Source organism: Lactuca serriola, chromosome 2, assembly GCF_051521515.1.
Source record: "Lactuca serriola cultivar US96UC23 chromosome 2, Lser_US96UC23_V15, whole genome shotgun sequence".
Taxonomy (NCBI): Eukaryota; Viridiplantae; Streptophyta; class Magnoliopsida; order Asterales; family Asteraceae; genus Lactuca; species Lactuca serriola.
Window position 1 is genome coordinate 77,802,338 of NC_136409.1, and position 9,641 is coordinate 77,811,978.

The 9,641-nt window shown below is 41.2% G+C and overlaps 1 non-coding gene across 1 annotated transcript; it reads left to right on the plus strand.

The window, feature by feature from the left end:
• Positions 1–9,245: 9,245 nt before the first annotated feature.
• On the plus strand, positions 9,246–9,352 carry LOC145090894 (small nucleolar RNA R71). Its single transcript, XR_013701818.1, has one exon. It is a non-coding gene; the product is annotated as a small nucleolar RNA R71 (small nucleolar RNA).
• The last annotated feature ends 289 nt before the right edge of the window (positions 9,353–9,641 follow it).

Below are 9,641 nucleotides of genomic sequence, written 5' to 3' on the forward strand. Positions count from 1 at the left end.
TAGCTGCTCGCCCAGATACTTATGATAGTGCTAAGACTTTAGCCCAAGCTATAATTCACCACAGTGATGATGTTGAGGAAGCCACCACTACTACCCCTGAGTCGACCAAAAGCAGTGGTGAGAAAAGAAAATTCTGGAAGAAGAAGAACGGTCAATCTTCCCAAGGCTCCTCCAAAAGACAACAAACAGTAGCAGTTCATGCTGCTACTACCCCCGTAGCTGCTGCTTCTGTTGTGGGATCCACAGCACCAACTCCTACCAGCCGATATGTTGGTAACCTCCCTCTTTGCGAAAAATGCAAGTATCACCACAACCCTGGTCCCTGTCGAGAACTATCCTGTACCAATTGTGGTAAGAAGGGGCACACTGTTCGATACTGCAAAGCTCCGACTCAATCAACAAATCAATCGTCTGGAACAGGCGTTGGTCAAGCCTGTTATAACTGTGGTGAGGCCGGGCACTTTAAAAGGAACTGCCCCAAGAAGACTACTCCTGGCAACACTGGAAGGGTCCTTGCTATGGGACGGGAAGAAGGAGTTGCCGATCCTAATGTTGTCTCGGGTACGTTTCTTCTCGACAACTCGTATGCTAATATTCTTTTCGATTCGGGCGCTGAAAGAAGTTTTATTAGTCATGCATTCAAACATAACCTAAAACATGATTCCCAACCTCTAACTGAAATGTTTACCGTCGAAATGGCAAACGGAGAGAAAGAAAGTGCGAGCGAGGTATTCGTAGATTGCACTCTTACCTTAAACGACCATTCATTTCCTATCGATCTTATGCCCGTATCCATAAAGAGCTTTGATGTCATTATTGGCATGGATTGGTTGAGTCCCAATCATGCAGATATCCTTTGCTTCGAAAAAGCCATCCGTCTTAACCTTCCTTCGGGTCAAACTCTAGTGATCTATGGCGATAAACTCGGTTCCAACCTTCGTATCATTTCCTGCATCAAAGCTCAGAAACTCCTACGAAAGGAGTGTATTGCATTCTTAGCCCATGTAATCAATGAGAAACAAGAAGTTAAAGACCTCGCGAGCATCCCCGAGGTCTGTAATTTTCCTGATGTGTTTCCCGAAGAGCTTCCAGGAATTCCTCCCGAATGTCAGGTCGAGTTCCGTATTGACCTAATTCCTGGGGCTACTCCTGTAGCGAAGTCTCCGTATCGCTTAGCTCCAGCAGAAATGCAGGAGCTATCCAGTCAACTTTACGAGCTGCTTAGCAAAGTATTCATTAGACCGAGTTCCTCACCTTGGGGAGCCCCGGTTTTGTTTGTCAAGAAGAAGGATGGATCCTTTCGTATGTGTATTGATTATCGTGAGCTAAACGAGTTGACTGTCAAAAATTGATATCCTCTTCCTCGAATAGATGACCTTTTCGATCAACTCCAGGGAGCCAGTTACTTCTCTAAGATAGACCTTCGGTCAGGGTACCATCAGTTGCGAGTTCATGAAAGTGATGTGCCCAAAACAGCTTTCAGGACTCGATATGGACACTACGAGTTCGTAGTGATGCCCTTCGGTTTAACCAACGCACCGGCAGTGTTCATGGATCTGATGAACCGGGTGTGTCGTCCTTATTTGGATAAGTTTGTCATAGTATTCATCGATGACATACTCGTCTATTCCCAAAGTGAAGAAGACCACAAACAACACTTGAGGCTAGTGTTGGAGACCCTGCGATCCGAGAAGTTATACGCGAAGTTTTCAAAATGTGAGTTCTGGATACGGAAGGTAACTTTCCTTGGTCACGTGGTAAGTGAGGAAGGTATTCATGTCGATCCTTCCAAGATTAAAGCAATAGAGAATTGGTCAGCACCGAAGACACCCACAGAAATCCGACAATTCTTGGGTCTCGCTGGCTATTATCGAAGGTTCATCCAAAACTTTTCCAGAATCGCCAAACCTCTAACCACTCTAACACAGAAAGGTGTACCCTTTTGTTGGAATGATAAACAAGAAACCGCATTTCAGACGTTGAAGAAAGCTTTGTGCAGTGCACCTGTCCTGTCCCTACCCGAAGGGACAGAGGACTTTGTTTTCTACTGCGATGCGTCTACTCAAGGTTTAGGCTGTGTGCTTATGCAGAGAGGAAAAGTAATTGCTTATGCCTCTAGGCAGTTGAAAGCACACGAGGTCAACTATACCACACACGACTTGGAGCTAGGAGCCGTAGTCTTTGCATTGAAGATTTGGAGGCATTACCTTTACGGAACTAAGTGCACGATCTTCACCGACCATAAGAGCCTGCAACATATCTTCGACCAAAAAGACTTGAATATGAGACAAAGGCGATGGGTAGAACTACTCAGTGATTATGAGTGTGAAATCCGTTACCATCCCGGCAAGGCCAATGTGGTAGCAGATGCCCTTAGCCGAAAGGAGAGTACAAGCAACAAGGTGAAGAGCCAGTCGATAACCATCCATTCCAACCTATCCATGCAAATCCGAGAAGCTCAGTTAGAAGCCCTGAAACCCGAGAACATGACAACTGAAGCTTTGAGAGGAATGGAAAAGAAACTTGAGATCAGAAGTGACGGAGCCCATTGTTTCATGGATCGGATCTGGATTCCCAAGTCCGGAGGATTTAGAGAGTTAGTCATGGAGGAGGCACACAGAACCAGATACTCTGTCCACCCGGGCTCTGACAAGATGTACTTAGATCTCAAGAAACAATATTGGTGGCCAAATATGAAGGCTGAGATAGCTTCATTTGTGGGCAAGTGTCTGACTTGCGCCAAGGTAAAAGTTGAACACCAGAAACCCTCGGGTCTGCTCCAACAACCGGAGATACCTGAATGGAAATGGGAGATGATCACCATGGATTTCATCACCAAACTACCCAAGTGTTCGAGTGGGTATGATACCATTTGGGTGATTGTCGATCGTTTGACAAAATCAGCTCACTTCGTTCCAATCAAAGAATCATACAAGATGGAAAGACTCGCACGATTATATATTCAAGAGGTAGTCCGACTACACGGTGTACCTGCATCCATTATCTCTGATCGAGATAGCAGGTTTACTTCCCGATTTTGGCAGTCTCTCCAGAAAGCCCTTGGAACCCAAATAGACATGAGCACGACATACCATCCTCAGACCGACGGTCAAAGCGAGAGAACAATCCAAACCCTGGAGGACATGCTTAAGGCATGCGTCATTGACTTTGGAAAGTCGTGGGACGCACATCTACCTTTGATCGAATTCTCGTACAACAACAGTTACCACACCAGCATTAGGGCTGCCCCGTTCGAAGCCCTATACGGTCGCAAGTGCAGATCCCCTCTGTGCTGGGCAGAGGTAGGAGATACACAGTTAGCCAAGAGTCGAGTCCCCGACAACGCACTTACTGGTCCTGAAATCATCCGTGAAACCACTGAGAAAATTATCCAAATCCGTGAACGACTAAAGGCCTCGCGCGATCTTCAGAAGAGTTACGCTGATAATCGTCGGAAACCACTAGAATTCCAGGTTGGGGACCGTGTTCTGTTGAAGGTCTCGCCCTGGAAAGGCACTGTACGCTTCGGTAAACGTGGGAAACTTAATCCGAGGTATATTGGACCTTTTGAAATCATCGCCAGAGTTGGTCCGGTAGCCTATAAGCTTCATTTACCTCACGAACTTAGTAACATCCATCCCGTCTTTCATGTTTCAAACCTCAAGAAGTGCCTATCCGATGAAACCCTAGTGATTCCATTAGACGAGATTGAGGTCGATGAAAACCTCAACTTTGTGGAGGAACCAATCGAAATCATGGATCGAGAAGTCAAACGTACGAAACAGAGTCGCATCCCGTTGGTGAAGGTTCGCTGGAATGCCAAGCGGGGACTGGAGTTCACTTGGGAGCGAGAAGACTCGATGAAACAAAAATATCCACAACTCTTTCTAGGTCCATGATTTGTATTTTCTCTTATCTCTTGTCTTGAATTTCGGGACGAAATTCCCTCTAACGGGGGGATAATGTAACAACCCGAAATTTCATGTCACTTCTTGTACCTCAACTTGTAATCCAATTCGATCAACCAAACGTCATTTTCAATTTCGTTTCCAATTTTGCCATTTTATTAAGTCATTAGTTTATATTGACCTAAAATGACTTAATGGGTGTCTTAATACGTTTAGAAATCATTTTAACACCCCACTTTAGTGATCGGAATAATTATAGAATCGGCCATATCGAGTCACGACAATTTGGTCGGGTATGACCAAAAGCCTCACTTAACGTCAGTATCGGGTAAAATTTCGTCGTGTCCAATTCCCGAACACTATATAAAGTGTTTTAAGACTTCATTTGAAGCCTTTGGCCAATTTCTCACTAAACTCTCACAACCTCTCTCCTCAAGCTAGAATTAAGGTCCAAATCTCAAGTTTAAGGCTTCAAATCTTTAAGGTAACCTCCCTAGCATGTTATTCAACATCTTTAGCCTTCAAATTGATGAATTAATTGAGTTTTGGGACCAAGAACATGAGTTTACGGCCAAGGAGCAAGCTTGGGCCGTAAACTCCATTAAATGGGGTTTTTAAGCCAAATTACCCTTCCAAATCAAAGTTGGGACTTAGATATGACTATAAGGCTTGCAAATCTAGACCTAAAACAATTGGAACATGAATTATGAGGGACAAAAGAGAGTTTACGGCCAAGGTATGTTCTTTGGCCGTAAACTCCTCTTAAATGGGGATTTAGTGCCTTAAAACATGTCAAAATGCTTTCAAACTCAACCAATGGCCTTGTGGTAAAATCTAGATACATCTAAAAATAGTTTAAAGGTTTGAAACATATTAAAAATGTCATTTATAGGAGTTTACGGCCTAGGAACACACCCTTGGTCGTAAACTCATAAAAATCATGTTAATGATGCATCAAATACACTCATATGGCTTGTATAAATTTCTAGAATCACATGTGATTGTTTTAAGCATCAAAAACTAACTTTTTTATGGGTATAAGAGAGTTTATGGCCTTAGAACATACCTCTAGGCCGTAAACTCCAAAAAGTGTGATGAATGATGTTCTAAATTCATAACAAGGCTTGGAAAATTAACTAGAATCACATGTGATTGTCCTTTGAAGCTCAAATCAATTTTCCTTGGCCATAGGTGAGTTTACGGTCGTAAACTCTTATGGGGTGGCCGTAAACTCCCAATTAAGTGTTAAAATGTCATTCCAAATGTTCCAAGGCATTTTAGATAATCCATTCTAGCAATCCCCATGTCCATTTAAGCCCTTAAACCATCAAAAACACATCAACATGAGTTTACGGCCGTAAAATCATGTGTGGGTGTGTTTTGTGGTTGTAAAATCATTTAAATGTTTACTTATGGAGAGTAAGCTCAAGTCCCAAGTCCCTAGTGCCATTACACGTCCGAAGATATCACCCGGGTCACTCCAAACGCTCATTTTGAGGTGTTTAACCTCGTTGGAGTGTAATGTTCCATATGATTAATGAATGTATCCTTAATTGTATATATATGGACATTATTTCATTTTACATAGGGACATCGCGAGTAAACAATCCTCGAATCAACGTCTAGTGTCCAAAACCGACACATTCCCGAGTCCGGTGAGTTCATACCCCTACCCTTTTCACTGTTTTTCACTGTTTTCAGGGGGGAACACAAGCAAAGTACAAGGGTTTTCTTGTACTCAAAACTTATTTTCATGTGTATACTTCACATTTCATATGCTTTTAATATTGATTACACAACTGATAACGAGTTGAATATACAGATTACTTAAACATTTATTTGTGAAATGAGTTTTATAAACTGTTATGTTTTATATATTTCACAAATGGTTTCCACATTTTATCAGTTAAAAGCATGACTTATAACACATGAATAATATATTTCGTACACTGTCCTGTCCTAGGTAACATTCCACAGAAATACATGAATGGAGGATTACCCTATTATTACTAGTAAATTTGTTATTCCGTATGATTGGAGACACGTCCTCGGCAAACACTCCACAGAGATACGCGAGTGGAGGACTACACCCGTAACCAGAATCTCTGGAATTTAGAGAGCGTGACTTGAGTGTATAGATCTATACGGGGCTGACTACCCCACACCTGGCTGCTAGCTACAGCCGAACCGAAATGGTTCAAGGGTGACGAAAGTCATAAGGATTGTGGACCACTTATTGCCACAAGGATGTGGACTACTTATTGCCACAGGTTCAGTCTTTAGTATGGTTATGGAACTCGCAACTAGGATAACAGAGATTTACTTATAGTAATAATGAACCACATACTACATTTTACAGATAACCAGGATTTAGTCTACATCTTTTACAAATGATAACCAACATTCAGGAAGGTATGGGACCTTCCTGGGAAATCTTGTACATCACCAGGTCTAACAGAATACATCTTTCACATTGAAAACCAACATACAGGAAAGCATGAGGCATTCCTGGGTAGCATACACATAATTAGAAAAGAGTAACCAACTGAATAACATTACAATTTTTACAATAACTAACAATTCAGGAAAGTATGGGACTTTCCTGGGAATACACTGGTACATAAAAGGAATAGAACAATAAAATGGATAATCTAACTATACTTTAGTTTTGTGATACAACAACCAACTTTTAAGAAAATATGGGATTTTCTTGGCGTGTGTTACATTTTCAGAAACAAAAAGGAAACATAAACATTTTCACAAAACAAAACTGCTTATGAACTCACCAACGTTATGCTGATTTTCAAACTGCTTGTGTTCTCAGGTCAACGATAGTACAGGTACCCGAAGACTTACTTGGTTCAGGATCGTGTGCGTGCAAGACTCGTTCGTTTTGTTTATATCTATAATATATATATCACAACTGTATAAACTGTGTCTTTTGAAACAAATTGTAAAACTCTTAATATGTAATGTAATGTTTGTTTCACTTTACTTACTATGTACATTGGATTTGATACTCAACGTGGAGTCAACCCTGGAAATGTTTCCGCCTTTGGTTTTCGGGGTGTGACATTTCCACCTTATCGTCACTTGACATTAAGGATTCCTCCTTACCTTCTAAAGAATCCGGTGGTTCAAATGCAAATACTTCATAATTAGTAGAAACTCGGGCTCGAGGCTTTGTCCTCTTGATTGTAGTTAACTCGATATCTCGATTAGTCATGTGTGACTCAATGGATGAGTTATTCATATTATCATTCCCAGCCCTTGCATTCTCCTTTTCTCCCAAACTTACCCTCTTGTCAAGTTGAATCGCTTCTTCTTTTATCATTGCGTCAAGGTAAGCCAATTGTGCATGTTGGAAGTTAAGGTTTTTATTAATTCCAGCCTCTTCTATTGGACTTTCTAAAGGATCAGGAAAAGTGTGCATGTCAAGGTTAGAAAGGGAACTTGTAAGAAGCAAGGTAAGGTCTGTATTATTTTTGAAATTCTGGATTGGAATCGTTGAGTCAATTGAAGCTACTCGGCGAGCCGGTGAGGTTTCCACAGCTTTTATTGCTCCTTTTGAATCAGCTTCCTCTAACAACTTTTCTATCTCCTTTAAATCTTTTTCAGCATCAAAATTCCCTCCAGAAGGCAATAGAAATTGATTTGTATTTTCTTCTTGTAAAAGCGCAAGCTCGCTTTCTAACATTTCATCACCAAAATCCATTGAGGAAACTTTTCCGTCTTTTGTCCCTTCATTCTCTTTCTTTTGTTCTGCTTTAAACACCACTGAATCGTTCCCCACCCTTAGTGTTAGTGTAGATTCGCACATATTGCCAAATGCACTAGCGGTATTCAAAAATGGTCTCCCGAGAATGATTGGAACTTTAGGGTCTTCTTCTATGTCAAGAACTACAAAGTCCACAGGGAACATAAATTTATCGACTTTGATGAAAAGATCTTCACATACTCCTTTTGGATGTATTATTGTCTTATCAGCTAGATGGATCTTCATATGAATCGGCTTTGGCTCCGGCAATTTTAGCTTCTTGAAGAAAGAATATGGCATTAGATTAATACTTGCACCCGAGTCGGTTAACGTATGAGTAGAAGTTATGTTCCCAAATTGACAAGTTATGGAGATGCTTCCCGGATCACCCCTCTTTTCTGGCAGTTCATTTAGCAACACTTCAGCAACTTCTTCCATATTTTGTCTAGTAGTGAAGATGTTTTTAAGCAAAGTTGCATACTTGGGTGTATGAAGTATTGTTTCAACAAATGGAACGTTCACTTGGAGGGTCCTCACTTGCTTCATAAATCTTCTATACCGTTGAATCTGCTCATCTGGTATGGCTCGGGTTGGAGAGGGCAAAGGGGGCCTATAGGATTTCAAAAGAGAATAATTTTTTTATCAGCTCATGGACTCGTCGAGTCCATCACACCGAATCGGCGAGTCGAGTCGAGTTTGCTTGAATTCCCTTCAAATTCTTCTTTTGTTTGCACCTGAATGGGTCTTTTCTGAATAGAGGTTAAAGGAGTGAAAATTTTGTCTGAATTAGTGGTTATCATATTTAGATGCGCCATTTTTGGATTTTGTTCGATATTGCTAGGAAGTTCGCCAAGTGTTCTTTGATTGATTTGTTGTGCGATCTGCCCTATCTGCTTTTCAATGTTATGAATGGAGGCCTACTAATTCCTAAGCAATTTTTGTTGATCTTTCATCATAGCTTGATGATCTTTAAGCATTACGCGTTGCTCCTTCAATTCATTTTCGGTATCATTGTGCCTCTTTTCGGACGCAGCTACAAACCTTGTGAACATCTCTTCCAAATCAGCTCTCTTTTCCATAACCGGTTCCTCCTTTTGATAGAAACCCCGTTCTTTTTGCTTGAATTTTTCCTCCTTTGCCTTTTTGTACTCGACATACGGGAGCCATCCCGTCTTTGGTTTTCACCAGTTATCATCAAATATGTCGCCACTTGAATAGAATACTTGAACCTTCTTGTTTCCATTCTCATCCAAATCACAATCCTTAGTGAGGTGAGGTCCTCTACAATTCTCACATCCTACCCGAATAGCATGGATTGTTTGATCCATCTTAGTCATCCTCCTATCTAAACTATCTAGTTTAGCCATCATTGCCGCCATGCTATTGTTAACAGTGTTCACTACCCCCTACTTACTTCATTTCGTGGGTTGTTATATTCTCTAGAATGTTTAGAGAACTCCTCAATTAATTCCTTGATCACCGGGGGTGCCTTCTTTGTGAGGGGTCCTTGCGAGTCAAGGAGTTTCCTAGTTGTAACATTGACTCCATCATAAAAGATGGAGACTTCTTGTTGGCTATTATGATCATGATGTGGGTAATTCCTTAGTAGACTTTTGTATCTCTCCCATGCCTCATAAAGGAACTCTCCAGGTTGTTGTTCAAAGTTGGTAATAGCTTTTTTAAACTTGGCTATTTTCGAAGGTGGGCAAAACTGGTCAATGAATTCTTCTTTCATCTTAGATCATGTAGTAATGGATCCGGGAGGGAGTGACTTGAGCTAATCCTTTGCAGCACCTTTGAATGTAACTAGAAGCATACGAAGAAGTTAGGTTTCGTGAGGCACATTTGAAACATTAAAATAATCAGCTACATCATTGACTTCATCCAAGTGTTTATAGGCATCTTCATGGTCTTTTTCGTAGAAGGGGATCTCCTTGAGTTGAGCAAGTATGTGACCCTTGAGCTCAAAAGTGGCA